Source organism: Microcebus murinus, chromosome 8 (genome assembly GCF_040939455.1).
Source record: "Microcebus murinus isolate Inina chromosome 8, M.murinus_Inina_mat1.0, whole genome shotgun sequence".
Taxonomy (NCBI): Eukaryota; Metazoa; Chordata; class Mammalia; order Primates; family Cheirogaleidae; genus Microcebus; species Microcebus murinus.
Genome location: NC_134111.1, coordinates 18,807,728 through 18,824,113, shown reverse-complemented (window position 1 = coordinate 18,824,113; position 16,386 = coordinate 18,807,728). Strand labels below are relative to the sequence as shown.

At 35.6% G+C, this 16,386-nt stretch overlaps 1 protein-coding gene across 1 annotated transcript in view; it reads left to right on the top strand.

The window, feature by feature from the left end:
• The first annotated feature begins 840 nt into the window (after nucleotides 1–840).
• ZRANB3 (zinc finger RANBP2-type containing 3) overlaps nucleotides 841–16,386 on the top strand; it is a 242,291-nt gene continuing 226,745 nt past the window's right edge. Inside the window, exon 1 of the mRNA XM_020288513.2 lies at nucleotides 841–1,128. The gene's annotated coding sequence lies outside the window, so the exon portion shown is untranslated. The remainder of the gene's footprint in view (nucleotides 1,129–16,386) is intronic.

Genomic DNA, 16,386 nt, shown 5'->3' with positions numbered 1-16,386 from the left:
GGGGAGGGGAGGGCATCTCTTACCCGCGTTACTGAGGAGGAGGCGGCTGGAGCGCGGCGCGGCGGGGCGACGGCGGGGCTGGGTGGGTGCAAGTAAGAGTCTTACGAAAGGGAATTAACCCCATCACCAGCCCGGACACCGGCTCCAGCGGCAGCCGCGGCTGGCAGAATCCCGCCCCTTCCCACCACGCACTAGCTCCGCCTCTTCGTTCTCTTTGAGGGGCAGGCGACTAATCATAGGTTGTACATTGATGGAGTGACACGAATATCACCCAATCACGCTTGAAAAAACTACCCTCTCTCCACCCCTTTATCTCCTCCCGGGCCGCGGGAGAGCCGTGCCAAGTCTTCCTCCACCCTCTAGGGAAAAACAACCAATCCGTGGTAAGTAACAGCCCTTGAAGGACGCAACAGCCAACCAATAGTAAAACTAGGAGGACAGCCATTTTGCCCACTTGTAAAAGAGCCACCTTTTCCCACGAGTTGGAGCCTGAGGTGGGGGAGTTTCGGGAGTTTTTACTGACCTGGGATACTTAAGAGATAACCATATTTCCTCAGGGAGTATTTACAGTGCTTTGTAGAGGTAAAGGAAAATTTTCATCCATCATGTGAGGCAAAGTGAGGCGCGCTGCTTAAGGGTTTGGCTCCTCCCCTTAGCAGTAACGGGTTCTAAGCCGAACACCTGGTTTCTTCAGCCTCACTGGCGGAGGGTGGGGTGATTGCTCTTTTCAGGCAGACTACAGTTCCCAGCGTGCTTGGGCCCCCACTCCTACCCATTCCTCCGTTCACTTCTTGCGCAGCCTGACGGGAATTGTAGTTCTGAGCGGTACCGATGCCGCCGCCTCCTCGACCAATGAGAAGAGACAAAGTTTTGAATGATTTGGAGTTGGGGCGGGGAACGAGTTGTCTCAAGGCTGTAGCTTGTCCGTTTCACAACCTTAACAGAGGAGAGAAGGGATAGAAGGGTGGCCAGAAGAGTTTTCTCAGAAGACCGTATGGGTTTTACATTGCTAGTACGTATATGAACTCTCTTACTTTCAGGTTGTCCCTTTGAACGTCACTTCCGCTGAGGGGCGGACACATCCCAAATCTGTGGCGGGAGTTGGAGATTCTGCAGCGGATACACCAGGTGTGGTGGTCTGGGAGCGGCGTGGCGGGCAGGTCGCTAGTTTCTTGAGTGGGAGATAGGAAGTTGAAACGGAATTTAATGGCATTTAAGGAAGACTGGGTGAAATGTGATGGAGGAATTCTCCCCTAGTGTTCAATCCCGGAGTCCCATTTTTCTTGTCCCTCGGCCTGCTAGCTGTTAGAGTGCACCTATGTATTTGTGAAGGGTGCCTCTAATACTTTTAGCCGTTATGCATGAAAAGGCTTCATGTCTGTAGTTTAACTAAAAGGAGCTCAGAAGTTCTGAACTAACTTCTCCAACTTACACAAATACACTTCTAAAGTCTACTTTGAAGGACAAAAGCCATAGAAGGGCTCAGGATTGATAATCAAGAATGGTTCCTTCACCATTCTTTGAGTAACGCATCCATCAAATAAGTGGTGACAGGGTGCCAGCTATAATACACCGATGAATAAAGGCCTCATTAAAAAGGCTTAGGAGCCGATAGCCTATTAAGCGTAGCACATTAGGCCCTGGTTTATTACCCTTTAGGGCTAAGGGGTAATAATATGCTGTTGTACGTTACATCTGAGGCCCCCAGGAAAACCAGTTGAATAAAGGACATGGAGGAGTTACAGAAAAGGCCTTCCCTCCCCATGCCTGATGCCCTTTATTCTTAAACTCTTGGCCCCATCGTTTTGAGTGAGTCTTTCTCAGATAAATTCTAACTCAGTTTGCTCCATGGTTTTACGGAGACTTGTAAATAATCTCTTGTAAATATTTGTACTTACACTGTGTTAGGCACTACACCAGACTTAGGGGGTAGAACAGTGCCAAAAAGGATAGGCTTCTGGTCCAAAAGTCATGAGGAAGAGAGAGGCTAAACAAAACTAATGGTAATGTTACTCGTTCTTTTAATCTCCCTATAAATTCAGTCAACTCTTCATTAGTCACATTTTACTGTCTTTGGTTTCCTCCTTCCATTCTTCCTTTGGATTAAAATAAGCATATTTTTCTCTTTCCATTATTTTTACTGGAAGCACTAATCAGTCTTTGTCCACTACTCATGAGTGGTGTTCATGCACCAACTAGATGATGAATTTTATAGTGTAATCCTTCTGGATATAGGAATGTAACCATACCTTTCAGCCATACTGTTTTGCAGATCAACCAGGCAAAGTGTGCCTCTTGGTTTTTAATGCAGTTAGGATATTCAATGATAATTTAGCAATATAGTCTTCTATAGATGCTTGATTTTTGTCGTTTTTTTGTTTTTTGTAGTGAGCTATTTCAGTGTAAATCAAATTAAGTCAACAAATATTAATGATAGCCATCATTTTATGGAGTGTTTCATCTGTGCCAGAATGGTGTTATGTGTGTTAAGTACATTTTCCTTGCAACAATATGTTAAGTCTTGTTACCTGACATTTAATAGCTGAAGAAATTGGGGCTCAGTGGAGTTAAGTAAGACTTTAAGGCCTGAGACCTCTATTCAACAAATTTTCTAGCTGAGATTCATATCTAGGTCTGTCTGATTCCTGAACTCTTAACCACTGCTTATCCAGCCTCTCAAATTCATTAATCCCCCAATATGTGCCAGACACATAGTGAGAAACATAAAATTCTATCCCAGGATTCTAGAACCAATGGTGGCAGTCACTTCCTCTTTTAAGCCCTCTTTTGCCATAAATCTACTACATATTCATTGTATTCAAAAATACAGGAAAATTTTATAAAAAGGAAAGGTCATCTGCAATTCTATTACCCAGAAATACCACTGTTTACACCATCTCTTATAGGTGCAGACACAAGTTTTAATGATATACTGCTTTGCTTTTTTGTAAATTAAAAAAAAAATACTCAACAGTAGTCTCTTAGTATGACTGAATAGATATCAATATTATCATTTTGATGGCTACCTGTATTTCATTGTATAGCTCTAGCATAACCAATTCCCTGCTGATGGGTATTTACATTGATTTCAATTAATACTACTTTTTTACTGTGGTAAAAACACAGCATAAATTTTATCTTTACCATTTTTAAGCATATGGTACTGTAGTGTTAACTATATTATATACTTGTTATGCCACAGATCTCTGGAATTTTTTCATCTTGCAAATCTGAAATTCTGTACTCATTAAACAACAACTCCTCCCCACCAACCCCCACCCTCCAACCACCATTCTACTTTCTGTTTCTAAGGGGTTGACTACATAGTTTAGGTACTTCATGTAAGTGGAATCATTCAGTACAGTATTTGACTTTTTGTGGATAGCTTATTTCACTTAGCATAATGTCTTCAAGGTTCATCCATGTATAAGCATATGATAGGATTTCCTTTTTTAAGGTTGAATTCATGGTATACATATACCACATTTTCTTTTCCATTCATCTGTTGATAGACATTTAGTTTTCTTCCATCTCTTGGGTTTTGTGAATAATGCTGCAGCAAACATGGGAGTGGCTGGAAATACCTTTTCCAGATCCTGTTTTCAATTCTTTTGGAAATATACCCAGAAGTAGGATTGCTGAGTCAATTATTAAGTTTTATAGGCAGTACTGTCATGAGCTCTCTCTTTGTACACTGCCTGATTATCCCTTGAATCTAACTTTTTAGAAGTAGGATTATTTAGCCACAGATATTCTGTAAATTTCTAAGTTGCTCTTCAAAAAGAATGTGCCCATTTTCTTCCAACTAATAGTGTTTGAGAGCACCTATTTCCCACCTTTTACTCCATCTAATCCAATTGTAAAACGTGATGGCTCCTTAATTTGTGTCTAGTTGAATTCTATTGAGGTTGAGCATCTTTTATATGTATATTGTCCTTTGGTATTTAATCACTTTTGAGTATCCCATTGGTATCTATCATTGTCTCTTAATAATTTTAAAGAAATTATTTCATAGGCTATTAACTCTTTGTTACGTGAAGTCTTTATTCCCATTTTGAAATTTTTCTTTTAACTTTTTAATACTGTTTATGAGATAGAAGTTTAAGTTATTTTAGTGTTCAAATCTGTTAGTCTTTTTTTATAGTTTATTTGTGATGCTTAGAGATGCTTTCCTTACCACAGATTAATAAAAAGTGTTATATAAATTTTTTTTTTGCATTTTACAATTTATCTGTAATTTTCTTTGGTATAAGGAACAAAATAAGAACCCATCTTTTTTTGTTTGTTTGTTTGTTTTTTTGAGAAAGAGTCTCACTTTGTTGCCCATGCTAGAGTGAGTGCCATGGCGTCAGCCTAGCTCACAGCAACCTCAAACTCCTGGGCTCAAGCAAATCCTGCTGCCTCAGCCTTCCGAGTTGTTGGGACTACAGGCATGTGCCACCATGCCCTGCTAATTTTTTCTATATATATGTTAGTTGGCCAATTAATTTCTTTCTATTTATAGTAGAGACGGGTCTCGCTCTTGCTCAGGCTGGTTTCAAACTCCTGACCCGGAGCAATCTGCCCACGTGGGCCTTCCAGAGTGCTAGGATTACAGGCATGAGCAACCTTGTCTGACCTCCATCTTTGTTTTTTTAAAAGGCTAGTCACAATACCATGTTTTGAATAATTCATCTCTCCCCACCACTGATTCAAAATGCCACTTTTATCAAATCCACAATTCTCAGATATACTTGGTTCTCTTTGGACACCGTTCTTTTTCTTTGTTCTGTCTTTTCTTTGACTTGTACCATACTCATTATCTTAATTTCTATAATTTTATGTTTTGATATCTAGTAGGTAAAGTGTATTCCTACTCTCCTTTTTTGACCTTTTCTTGTCATTCTCAACTTTTCTGTTATTTTTTTTTATTTTCTGTTAGATTTCTTATTTCTGTTATTTTTTTCTGTTAGATAGATTTTGGAATCATTTTGTCATTTTAAAAATAAATCTCTGCTGGGCACAGTGGCTCAGCCTGTAATCTCAAAGACTTGATTTGGGAGGCTGAAGTGGGAGGATTGCTTTAGGCCAAGAGTTGAAGACCAGCCTAGGCAACATAGAGAGACCCTGACTCTGGAAAAAAAAAAAAAAAGAAAGAAAGAAAAAGAAAAAATAGCGAGGCATGGTGGTGTACTCTTGTAGTCCCAGCTACTCAGGAAGCTGAGGCAGGAGAATCAGTTGTGCCCAGGAGTTCAGTGAGCTATGATCCAGCCACTGCACTCTAGCCTGGGCAATAGAGACCCCTTCTTTAACAACAACAACAAAAATCTCTGCACTTTTGTGTTTTAACAGAATTCAAGTTCGACATTTATAAAGATAAATAAAACCTCTTACAGAGAGATAAATATTCCATTTCATAGTATCAATACAGAATTTTTCATAGGTATCAATGAGCCTCAATGGGTCATTCTGTGTTTTGTTCAAACATGTATTTATTACAGAGTTGGATCAAAATAGTTACAGCACGTCTTATTTTTTAAATTATATGATCACTTTTTTAATACAGAGGCTTGCATTTTATAGGTGGCTTCCAGTAGAACCTGATGATATCCAAATGCTTATGTCTAACTTATAACTATTTATCCCTCTCTACTTCACAGCCTTCTTCAAGTACTTTAGATTGAACATGTTCCAAATCTTATCCTATAATAGTTACTCCTAAATCTGTTCCTCTTCTCTATATTCTCTATCTCATTCACTTATTTGTTCAAGAAATATTTATTGAATATCTATTAAGAGAGATGATGGATAATCAAGGGGATGGGCCCCATTCTGCCTGGGTTTGATTCCTGGTTGTGCCATTTACTCATTGTGTTATCTTGGGCAGATTAGTTGAACATCTGTGTATCAGTTTCTTTATCTATTAACTCGAAATAATAAGAATATCTACTTCAGAGGCTTTTATGTGGATTAAATGACTCAATATATGTAAAACACTTAAAATAGTGCCTGGCACATAGTAAATGTGTGTTGCTTTTTTATTATTGTTGTTATTTCTGTTAACGAAGCTGATGCTAGAAGCTAGCGTGTTGTTGAAATAAAACAATGTTAAACTATGGTTCCTAACTTATAAAGGCATTCTAATCAGAGGGGAGGCATAATTTTTTTTATTATTACCTCATATTATGAGGGTACAATTATTTTTAGGGTTACATATCTTGCCCTTGCCCGAGGGGAGGCATAATTTAAGTAAACAGGTAAGAATGATTACTAATTATAATAAGTACTGTAAGGAAACCAACCAAGGAAAATGTAGGGGAGTCCAGTTCAGAGCTAATGTAGTATTACTGTAGAGGGGTGGTGATAGCTTGGGATAGGTGATAGAAATGGAACTAGAAAAAAAATTGAAAAGTTTAAGATATATTTTGGGAATAATGAATAATAAGTGTATTCAACTTGGTGGTTTAGGGAAAGGGAGAAATCAAGCATGAAACCTGGTTTGAGTAACTTGCATGGTTATGCTCTTTATTAAAGAGACTGTGCAGGGAGCACATATGTGTGGTGGAGAAATCAAGACTTTGGTTTTGTATATTTAAGCTAGAAATGTTTATGAGACATCCAAAATGTCATGTAGATAATTAGATATGGGATTCTAAAACCAAGATTATAAATTGTATGGGAATCTAAAACCAAGATTATGAATTGTATTACCTGTACTATTTGTGGTAACCTTCTAAAAGGTTATACCTACCCCCCACATCCATTCTTCTAAATTTAACAAGGTAATCTTTGTAAAATCACAATCTGATTAAACTCTAGGAACTGTTTCCAGTTACTTACAGAATAAAGTCCAAACTCTTTTAGCATTGCTTAGAAGGACCTCCCTAACTGGGCCTGTTTTTACTTGTTTACCACCTGTCATAAGCACCTTATTCTTTAGCTATACTATAAACTTCTTAAGATTTTCTAAAACTTTGTGTCTTTGCAAATATTTGGCTTCTTTCTCCCTAGAATATCCTTATCCCGATTTTCCATCTGCACACTCCACTCTTCCTTCAAGTATCTTAGAGATTTACATCAGCTTAGAGAATTACATCAAGTATTTAAATAAGGTGTACTATGTATTAAACATCTTTTTTCTCCTAAGTGAAGCCTTTTTTAATTGCTTGCTACCTTACAGAGTCAACATTCCCACTTATGTACAGTACCTTATATGTACTTCCTTCATAGCAATTATTGCATTGTGTTATCTACAGATTATTTGTCTACAGCTCTCATTTCCCTCCTCGATTGGGCTCGAGAATGAAGCTACAATGGCACAAATTCATCTTCATATGCCCAATACTTTCTGCAGTGTTTGGCACATAATAGGCACTTCTTAAGTATTTGTTGAATGATTGTTTTGGAGAGGCAGTGTTGCATAATGGCAAAAATTCAGACTTTTAAATTAGGCCAATCTGAGTTCCAGACTTAATATCACCACTTAATAACTGTTAAGTCTTGTGTAAATTATTTAACATCTCTAAACTCCAATTTTCTTGCCCTTAATGTGAGGATGATAATACTTATCTTTGTGAGTTGTTTTGAGAATTACAGGAGATCTTCTAAAATTTCCTTGTGTAGTGCCTCACAGAAAGAGCTCACCAATGAGTGGTAGTTATTTTATCATTATTCTGAAAATAGTTGCCTGTGGAATGAAAGATAGTAATGTTCTTGCTTTTAAGTTAATTGGATATTAGGTATGGCAGTTTTAAAAACCCCATAATAAGTGAGTTAAAAATATTATGTAATTCTATAATTTGCTGAAAGTGACCTATTATAATATTCAGTTTTACTGACAAAATGTGATTTCAATTTATCAAATTTAGATGATCATTTACTGATTATATATATAGTTATAAATATATAAATGGAATATACTCTTATGTTAGTATGGAGTATGTTAAAATATGAATTAGGTACATTTCCAAGTCCTGATCAAATCTGGAGAATTTCTGCAATTGAGTATATGACTTTGTGTATAATACCTTAGAAATATTGGAGTAGATTAGTAGAACTTTTCATTGACTACATTTTCAACTCACAATCACAACTGTTTGATTGTGAGAGTGATTTACTGATAGGTCCTGTAAGATGAAGACTGAGAATTTCTTCCTTTTACCTCCAATTCAGGGCTTTTACATATACTGTACCCTCTTTCTAGAATACTCTTTGATCCCTTACCTGGTTAATGCCTATTTATTGTTCAAGTCTCAACTTTGATGTATGTATATCTAGGAAGCCTTCCAAATGCCCAAATCTGAAAAATGAGTCCCTCTTGTATGCTCCCTTAACACCTAGTACTTCCTTTATAGTATTATTCAGAACTGCATCTATATATATTACTATATATCCAGAACCTTGCCTAATGTATGCTACACGTGATCACCCAAATACATATTTGTTGGATCATATGTATGAAAGAATGGAATTCAGGCAGTTGGATATTTAGTTATTTTTTAATCTGTAATTCTTTCTAGGGAAAATACGTTGACTACTTAAAATTAGTATTTTCCCTGGGATTTATCCCTGAAGCAGAGATAGAGCATTCATGTGGTGAAAAGGGAGGAAGGACCCAAATACGTGTCTTACCTCTGCTGCTAGTAAAGTTTTTTTTAATCTTTCTGGGCCTTATCATCCCAAACTTTCATTATTCATTGGTGTGTATTACGACAGAGTGTTTGTTTTTTTCATTCTTTTTTTAAACTCAAACTTTTTATTTTGATAAGTAAATGATAAATGCACAGGTAGTTGTTAAGAAATAATGTAGAGAGATTCTATGTACCCTTTACCTAGTTTCCCACAATGGTAACATCTTAGAAAACTATAGTACAGTGTCACAACCTAAGATATCGACACAGTCAAGATAGAGAACATTTCCATCTTGCTATGATTCCTCATGTTGCCGTTTTATAGCCATGTCCTCTTCTATCCCATATTACTTTAACCTGGCAACCACAAATCTGTTCTTCATTTTTAGAATTTTATCCTTTCAAATAGGTTATATAAGTGGAGTGAAATAACATGTAACATTTTGAAATTGGCTTTTTTCACTCATAATATAATTCTCTGGAGGGAAATTCATCCAGATTGTTGTGTGTATCAATTGCCCCTTTTTATTGCTGAGTAGTATTCCATGCTATGGATGCACCATAATCTGATTAACCAGTCACCCATTGGAGGATATCTGGGTTGTTTCCAGTTTTGGACTATTATGAATAAAATTGCTGTAAACATTTATGTATAGATGTGTGAAGTTTTGATTTCTTGAGGATAAATGTGCAGGAGTGCAATTGTTGGGTCATATGGTAGTTGTATGTTTCATGATTTTAGAAATTCAAACCATTCTCAAACCATGACTCTATGTATAGTATACTCCATCTTTCTGGAAGCACACATCAAGTCAGAATTTTTTTTCTTTTTAAAAACAGGATCTCATCACAACCAGTTACAGATTCCTTTGTTCTTTCTTCACTCCCACTGATTCACTTAACTAGCCTAAAATAAAAGACAGGGTCTCACTCCATTGCCCAGGCTGGAGTGCAGTGGTATGATCATAGCTCACTATCTCCTTGAACTCCTGGGTTCAAGTGATCTTCCCAGTCTCCCAAGTCACTGGGATTACTGGCATGAGCCACAGCACCTGGCCAAGCCAGAATTTTTGTGTGTTTGTTTTGTTTTTGTTTGTGTTTTAAGTCTTTGGGTGAACTTTACTTCTTTTTAGGCTTTGTAACTGTAATAACTTGCATTTGAATCCTGTCTTTTTCACCCACCATGTCATAGTTTCCTCATTAGTGAACAAGAATATGGTATTGTAATTGTTTTGTAGGGTTCTTAGGATGATTAAATGATATGGCATATGTCTAAGTTCTTGGCTCAAAATAGACACTATTATATGATAAGCAGTCCAGAAATATTAGTTCTTTCTTTACTTTTCAGAAACTATACTAGTAACTGGCCCTATTTTTACTGGTGTTCATGTTGTTTTAGTGGCATGTGGCTTCATACCACAAGTTTACTTATATTTTAATCGGTTCTGCTCTATTAACAGGGTTACCACTTCTTCGTTTTAGATCTTCTCTAATTTTTCTCAAAAATATTTAATAGTTTTCTGTATCCAGGACTTTCACATCTTTTTTATTAGATTTATTTCTGGTTTTTTTGAAATTTTTTAATGCTCTTGAGAATAGTATCAATTTTAAAATTTTATTTTCTATTTTTTGCTGGTGTAGAAGAACACAACTGATTGTGTATATTGATCTTGTATTCATCAACCTTACTAAATTTGCTTATAAATCTATTAGTTATCTGTAGATTATTTTGCTAAATACATAGTCTTGTATGTCATCTGTTAAAATTTTATTTTATTTTTCCTTTTTCTTTCTTTGTTTCTTTTGTCTCCTTTTTCTTTTGCCTTATTGAACTGATCTGCTTCTAGTATTAAACAAAATTGAAAGTAGTATAGTAGCATATTTGTGTCTTTTTAGTCTTGAATGGAAAGCTCTCAACATTTTACCTTGAGTATGATGTTTGCTGAAGGTTCTTGGTAAAGCCTTTCATCATATGAAGGAAGTTCTCTTCTATATTTGCTATGCTATGGAGTTTCACTTTGAATGGATTTTGAATTTTATCAAATGCTTTTTCTTCCCACTATTGAGATGAACATAGGAATTTTCTTCTCTACTTTGTTATTGTTGAGAATTACATTGAGTTTTAAAAAATATTTTAATTGCTTAATTGAGATATAATTCACACCATAAAATTAACTCATTTTGCAATTCTGTGGTTTTTGACATATTCACAGAGTTGTGGAACCATCATCACAATCTAATTTTAGAACATTTCATCACTCCAAAAAGAAACCTAGTACTCTGGGAGTTATTAGCAATTATTCCCTATTCTCCTCCTCTGTCTTATCCCCCCACCCCCTACTAATCTACTCTGTATCTATAGATTTGCCTATTTTGGACCTTTCATATAAATGGAATCATACAATATATAGTCCTTTGTGACTGGCTTCTTTCACTTAGCATAATGCTTTCAAGGTTCATTCATGGTGTAGTGTGTATTGGTACTTTGTTCCTTTTTATTGTCATATACTTCTCCATTTATGCATATACCACATTTTCTTTACCAGTTCATCAATTGATAGACATTTGGATTGTTTCTACTTTTTAACTATTATGAATAATGCTGCTGTGAAAATTTGTATGTGAGGTTTTGTATGGATATATGTTTTAACTTCTCTTAGGTGTATACCTAGAACTAGAATTTCTAGGTCACATGGTAACTCTTTGTTGAACATCTTGATGAACTATCAGACTATTTTCCATAGTGGCTGCCTTTTATACCAGCAGTATTCCTTTATACTTTAAAGTATACTTTTTATACCTTTGTACAAGGTATACCAGTATACCTTTATACTTTATACCTTTTCCACCAGCAGCATTTGAGGGTTCTAATTTCTCTATATCCTTGCCTATACTTGTTATTATCTGTCTTTTTTGTTTGTTTGTTTTAGCCATTCTAGTAGGTACAAAGTGGTATCTCATTGTGGTTTTGATTTGCATTTCCCTTATGACTAATGATGTCAAACATCTTTTCAAGTGCTTATTAGCCAAGTGTTTCTTTTTTTTTTGAGAAATGTCTATTCAAATCCTTTGCCTGTTTTTAAATCAAGTTGTCTTTTTAGTATTGAGTTGTAATTATTTATATATTCTGGATACTAATCTCTTGTCAGATATAATTTGCAAATATTTTCTCCCCTTGTATGTGTTTTCTTTGCTTTCTTAATGGTATCATTTGCAGCACTAACGTTTTCAATTTTGGTGAAATCCAATTTAATTATTTTTTATTTTGTTGTTTTGGCTTTTGGTGTTGTATCTAAGAAACCATGCCATAACCCAAGGTCACAAAGATTTACTCTTATAGTTTCTTCTAGAAGTTTTAGGTCTCACATTTCAATATTTGATCCATTTTGAGTTAATTTTTATATACAGTATGAGGTAGAGGTTCCGTTTCTTTCTTATATGTGGATATCTAGTTGTCTTAGCACTATTTGTTGAAAAATTATTCTTTTTCTATTGAATTCTCTTGGCACATTTGTCAGGTATCAATCGACCATAATGTAAGGGTTTGTTTCTGTACTTTAAATTCTGTTCCCTTTATCTAGTGGCTATCATTATACTAGTAGTACTACACTGCCTTGATTACTGTAGCTTTGTAGTAAGTTGTGCAACCAGGATGTTTAAGTCCTCCATCTGTGTTCATTTTCAAGCTTGTTTTGGCTATTCTGCATCCTTTGAACTTACATGTAAATTTTAGGGTCAGCTCTTCAGTGATTGAACTTTGAAAGTGTAACCAACTTTGTATTTCTGAATTAAGCCCATTTTAGTCTTAATGTCTTAGCCTTTTAATTTATTGCTATCTTTGGTTTACTAATATTTTGTTTACCTGTGAATATGAGAGATTGGCTAGTATATTGTTTCCTCATAGTGTGGTTATCAGGTCAAGTTTAGGCTGGCTTCATAACTAAGCTTGAAAATAGTATTTCTGTCATTGCACCAAATGGGTCAAGTTTGTTTATAGTGTTCTTCAGATCATCTTTATCCAGAAATAATTATAATCAGCTTGCATAATCAATTATTGAGAAAAGGGTGTTAAAATATCTTTCTATGATTATGGATTTGTTTCTGTCTAATTTTCCTTTTATTTTTGTTTTTACCTTATATATTTTGATGCTATGTTTATCTTTCTAATAAACCTTTTATCATTATAAAATGGTCCTCTTCTAATAATTTTTTTCCTTAAAGTTATGTTATCTTATGTTAATAAAACAATACTAGCTATACTTTGGTATGCATAATATGCTTTTTTCCATTCTTTTACTTTCAGTGTTTATGAATCCTTCTGTTTAAGGTTTGTCTTTCTAAAGCAGTGTACAAATATATATTTTTAGTCCACTATCAGTATCTTTTTCTTTTCATGGTCATTTTTAGTCTATTTACGTTCAGCATGTCTTCTAATACACTAATTCTTTGTCTATATCTGTTCTGCAGTAAATCCCATTCAATAAATTCTTAATTAAGTAAAATGAAAATAACAAAATTATTTCTTCAAAGTACATAACCTCCCTGACCAGCCATTTACTTATTTGCTTCCAAAATAAATCTCTTGATAGTGTATTTTAGTATATTTTAATAATTTCACATTCTCCTCAGTATAGTTCTACTGTTTACTTAAGAATGTCTCCATTAAATTTCCCAAATGATTACAGAAACATCATCTTGACCTTAAAAAAAAATTTTTTTTTTTTTTTTTTTTTTTTGAGATAGAGTCTCACTGTGTCACCTGGGCTAGAGTGCTGTGGTATCAGCCTAGCTCACAGCAACCTCAAACTCCTGGGCTCAAGCAATCCTTCTGCCTCAGCCTCCTGAGTAGCTGAGACTACAGGTATACACCACCAGACCTGGCTAATTTTTTCTATATATTTTTAGTTGGCCAATTAATTTGTTTCTATTTTTAGTAGAGACTGGGTCTCGCTCTTGCTCAGACTGGTCTGGAACTCCTGACCTGGAGCAATCCTCCCACCTTGGCCTCCCAGAGTGCTAGGATTACAGGCGTAAGCCACAATGCCTAGCCTAGACTTTAAAAATTGAAAATAAATCTTTCCTTCATTCTCTTCTTAAGTCTTGCTTATTAAGAGACTTGCTTAGAACATGAGTTCTAATAGATTTTACTTTCACTAGATTTCCCTAGCCAATAGTTATTTTGGTTTTAATAAGATTTTTTAAATTGTACATTGCTAGTTCCATTTTGATAGCCCCCGCCTTTGTAAAAGTAAATTAGTGTATATACATTGAATAAAACCTTTTTTTGCTAAATCTCTGAACTCAATACTCTACAGTTTTCATGATTAGAGAGGCAAGTACATTATTGTAATTGTTAGTTTCTTGGTAATTTAGAAAGAAGACTTAATCTAAATCTTCTGTTATTAATGTAATGTTGGTTACAATTGCTTTTTTGCAGCATTTGAACCTATATATGGCTGAACCTACATGAAATGTTTTTTATAATGTAATTTTATACTTTAGATTGTATAAATGGAAAGAGCTTTTTAAAAATTACTGCCTTTTCAGTATTAACAAAAACATTCATGTTCTATTAATTAGATTGTATCACTACATAGTAACTTCTTTATGTACTAAATATCTGTTTGAATCATCAATGAGCCACACTATAATCTCAAGTTCAACTGAAATTTTCTCTGAACATTGTCATACTATTTTAGATTTCTTTCATTTTTGTATTTGAATAATTATATTTTCTGTTATTTAAGACTCTATTAAAACACATTTTTTTAGTACGATAACTTTAGTTTTATTGTTTATTTTTACAAATATAGTGCCTGACTCAGTACTCTTAAATCATGTAAGTTGCAAAGTGACCTCAACTAGCAATTTTTGTTTTTGGAGTGTCCATTAAATTTTTTTACAAAGTAAATACTACACTTGATCATAGCCAAAATGCAGAGAATCTATTACAAAGTAAATAAAGTGTAAAGGAGTCAAAGATAACAGCAAAAAAAATTTTTTCTAACTTAGCTTCTTGCCAGTATTCCACTCTAAAATGTTATACCCCTTATATCATTAGCTCTGAAAAGCACTTCCGAAACTCCTATTATTTCTGAAAAGTGGACATGTCTTTTTCTCCTGCCATTACCCTTGCCAGAATGGATTTCACTTAATCCATATTCCTTTGAATTTTGACTTTGTAGATTAAAGTCCAGATTGGGTAAATCTGATTAGCAAACCCAGTAGCCATAAAGCAGGCTGGGAAAGTGTCTAATATTTCCAGTGTATCCAGTATCTATCTCTCCAGACTCATGTATTTTCAAGCCTACTTGAAATTTCCACTTCATATCTTACAGCCATCTCAGACTTTATATATTCCTAAAAGATTATTGATTTATTTCTTCCCAATTCATTTCTTCCATAGTCTTCACTATCTCAGTCAATTGCATCACTAACTCTATAGCTCTAGATCCACATTTTATTTATTTATTTATTTTTTTGAGACAGAGTCTCACTTTCTTGCCCAGGCTAGAGTGAGTGCCATGGCGTCAACCTGGCTCACAACAACCTCAAACTCCTGGGCTCAAGCGATCCTTCTGCCTCAACCTCCTGAGGAGCTGGGACTATAGGCATGTGCCGCCATGCCCGGCTAATTTTTTCTATATATATATTAGTTGGCCAATTAATTTCTTTCTATTTATAGTAGAGATGGGGTCTCGCTCTTGCTCAGGTTGGTTTCGAACTCCTGAGCTCTAATGATCCACCCACCTTGGCCTCCCAGAGAGCTAGGATTACAGGCGCGAGCCACTGCTCCCGGCCTAGATCCACATTTTGAGTTCACATTTCTCCCATTCTCCAAATGTACTCCATCAACAAGTGCTATTTGCTTTACCTCTGATACATTTCCTAAATCTTTCCAGTTTCACTGCTAAAGATGATTTTTCCCTCATCTGTTACAACCTGATGATAGTTTTCCTACTTTCATGCTGTCCTCTTTTGCGCTATTCTCTGTTCCTTGGTCAGTTTTGTTGTGGGTGGTGGTAGTGTTGAGAAGGTTCTAGCGATGCCCACTCAGTGGTGTTTATGAGGCCCTTATTCAGACAGGTGTGAGTTCAAAATCATTTTTAAATCAAATTGCCTACTGAAGCAATGGTGCTTTGTTGACTGGCCAAATCCTATGGCCAGGAGACATTCATCTCCTGCCTTCCTATTGGTAGCTTTGTTCCCCACTGCTAGTTTTTGAAATGTAAGTCAGAGTATGTCACTCCCTTGTATAAACCCTCCGGCAAGTGCTATCCAATAGAACTTTCAGTGAAGATGGAAACGTTCTATATCTGCACTGTTCAACATGGTAGCTACTAGCCATATATATGTAACTATTGACCACTTGAAATATGGCTGGTGAAACTGGAGAAGCGAATTTTTAATTTTAATTAAATAGCCACAAGCTAATAGCACAACTCCATTAGCTTGCCTTTCTTCTTAAAATAGAATCTGAAGTCCTTATCAAGGCTTTATGTGATTTGGCTCTTGTTTATCTCAGCAGTTCATCTTGTACCATTCCCTCCTTTGGTTCAGTCACATGAGCCTTTTTCTGTTTTTTGAAAACACTAAGACCTTTCTCAACTCAGGGCCTTTGCACTGATACTCTCTGCCGGAAGTGCTCGTTGCTTAATTTTGACTATGGCTGGCTTTTTACATCCTCTAGACCATAGGCCAATTAGCACTTCCTAAGACAGGCCTCTCCTGGTCAACCTAAAGTGGCCAATACTCTCTTAAATTCCTTGTAATATTT